This window comes from Solanum tuberosum, unplaced genomic scaffold, assembly GCF_000226075.1.
Source record: "Solanum tuberosum cultivar DM 1-3 516 R44 unplaced genomic scaffold, SolTub_3.0 scf00681, whole genome shotgun sequence".
NCBI lineage: Eukaryota > Viridiplantae > Streptophyta > Magnoliopsida > Solanales > Solanaceae > Solanum > Solanum tuberosum.
The window spans coordinates 75,610-78,875 of record NW_006239610.1 but is presented as its reverse complement, the minus strand read 5'-3'; positions in this window follow the sequence as shown (position 1 = coordinate 78,875).

The window sequence follows — 3,266 nt, the reverse complement described above, 5'->3', positions numbered from 1 at the left end:
TACGAAAGTCTCTTATTTTTCATCGCTCACGGATACATTGTTTTGTTGTCGAATACATTGCAAACAGTACATTACTCAAGATTTTGTTGCGTCGAATATATTCCTATATTGTCGTATACATCACTTAAGATTATATTGCAACAAATACATTCCTCTGTTATTGGATACATTGATTTCTACTCTATTGTCGGATACATTGGTCTCCAGGTACATAGCCTTTCAGATCAATAACAACGGGTGTATGTATCAAATACTTAAATATAATGAAATTTGTCATAATTCATAAGTCATAACTATGAACATGATTTATAATGGGAGGGATGTATCCGAGATTAGGAGAGAGAAAAGGAAAAAGGAGATTTTTGTAATTTTTTTTAAATGGTAGAAATTTTTAGATATTATGATAAAAGGAAAAATAACTTGGATGGATGTCTTTTAATAAATAATTACTGATTTTAGCGATACTTTTTATTTATTACCATTTATAGCAATACATAACAATAGTATGTTAAATCTGCAATATGTATTAAAAGTGAATTAAGTATGCAATATATATGTATTATAACTTTTTTTTAAAAGTATATTGTGTTTGTTTGGTAAGAAGTTGACACATTATATTATAAGTGTATTAAAATGTGTGATAAATGTATTATCCATCAATAAAACTTGTATTATGTGTGAATAATAAATTGTTCTTTTGTAATATGTATTAAAACTGTATTATACATGTATTAAAAGTGATCAAGTGAAAAAAAATATTATTGCTATAAATGGTAAATATTTGTTTATTATAGTATATTTATGTAAGTTTTCCTAAAAGGTTATGTATTTATGTAATTTTTCTTTAAATATAAGTTACGTCAAGAGATATTTGTGTGTATCTTGACTAGTTTATTAAATATTTGCATTCTTTCACCAGAACAAATTAAATACCTATAGTAGCTGAGATTTATCGGAATATTTCTCTCAATATATACAATCAGTAAAACACTATGTGGATACATAGGCCAATATTGCTTGAAAATAATTCAAAAATAATAAAGTTGAGAAAGTTATGTCTTAAGTTAAAATTCTTTAACTTATGGATTTCAAGTATTTATAAGTCAAAAGCGATAAGTACATCTAATAGGTTGTAAAGCTTTATACTCCTTGGAAGGAAATTATAGGGGGGATAGAAAGCATGATTTGTACGCCTTGAAAGGAAATTATAGGGGATAGAAAAAACATGATTTGTACACCTTGAAAGGAAATTTACATGAAGATTTGATTGATACAAAAATAAAGAAGATTGATGACAAAAGTTGAAATAAAAGAACTTACAAAAATTGTAAGTTATCTTACAAAGTGTCAAATAAATGAAAAACTTGAACGTTTAACAAAAATACATTGTGATCTATAAGGATAACCCTTGTAGGCTAACACAACAATATTATTTCTTTCTCGATTAATAATTTTTGAGGTTGTTGATATATACATGCTAACCAATTTAAATAAAGAAAATTACGAAAATTTTCAAACTCTTCTCTCAATAATTCTTTAGGTATATAATCCAAACTCTCTTATAAATCACATCTGAGATACATTTTTAACTCTTCTTTTATTCAATAACTAATGGCTCGTTTGGTAGTTGGATAAGAAAAAAATTATTTATGTATTAATTTTCGTATAACTTATACAATGTTTAGTAGATAGATAGGTAATAAGTTATTCATGTATCAGATTAATACGACGTTTGGTTGACAATTTAGAAACCAACATAAGTAATACACATATATGTTATGAGTAAATCTATATAGTATTTTATGCATGATATAATGTGGAATAACTAATATATGAATAACTAGTAACTGCATGAAATAATGCATAAATTTCTCCATAGCTAATCACTTATTACAAATACCTACGTGACTCTAACCATCTACCCAACAACCCCTAACATCTTTAAGAGACATGTGATATGAGGCTATTTTATACTTCCAACTCCATATAGTTGTTGGAGCCACAAGAGCCCAACTAGTCACCGATAATAACCCAAGTGGCCCATTTACTTGATCTTGGCTAGGTATTAATTTGGCCTTTTGTCTTTTGTTTTAGGAAAATTTATGCGAAGAAAATATTAGGAAAATTTATATAACTAGGTAAACATAAGTCTTACATTACATCTTAAAATTCTACTTTAAAATAATGGAATAGTTTCAAGCATATACAATAAAGTAATTAATTTAAAATAAATATAGTCATGTTGTATTTACATGAAAAATAGTCAAAAGTCACAAAAATATACACTAACTATACATTATGAAACACTCAAAAAGTTGAATATATCTTATCTTACATATACATAAGTTATATACTAACTATACATTATGATACATTCAAGAAGTTGAATATAGTTTAACTATTCATGAAGTATCCATTAGCTATACATGAAGTATACGCTGACTATTCAATTCCGATCAACTCAAAATCTACTCTAAACAGTACCAAATTTTAAATATGAATTCCTCTCAATGTTTTAAATTTTTTCATATATAATTTGCTCAAAATAATTCACGCTTGCGATATGTCGAATTTTATAGAAGAAGAAGAAGAGACGATGATGATGATGATGATGAAGGACGATGCAAAAGGAGAAGAAGATGAAGGAGGAGGAGGAAGCAGCAGTAGAAGAAGAAGACATAATGTGGGCCAAATGGTCATTTTAGGTAATCTTTAAAGTAATTGGCTAAGAAGATGGTAAGTAAATTTTATTGGCTGATATTTTGCATAATTTTACCTACAAAGCTATAATATTATTTTTTAATAGCAAATTTGTACGGTTATACTAAATTCCCTATTTCACGCATAATTAGAAATTGTATTTGACTAATTATTTTTCTCTAACCTATACTATATGTATTTATCTCTCATGATGTGACTCCATAGCACAATTTACTTTTAATCATTACTAGCTCAAATTAGAGATTTTTCTAAATTTGTGCTTGTGTGATTATCCATATCAAGTGAAGATTTTAATTAACGATAAATATATCTACATATTTCTTCTTTCAATGGCAAGACTGTTGTCCAAGGGAAGTCGTCCAAACATAATGTATCAAAGAGGTATATGATTTCTTTAACATATCCACTATATCATGATACATGTATCGAAAAGATATTATGATACATCATGTATTGAAAGGTATCATGATACATAATGTATCGAAAATGTATCATTATGTAATGTATCCATCATGTATTGAAAATGTATCATTATGTAATGTATC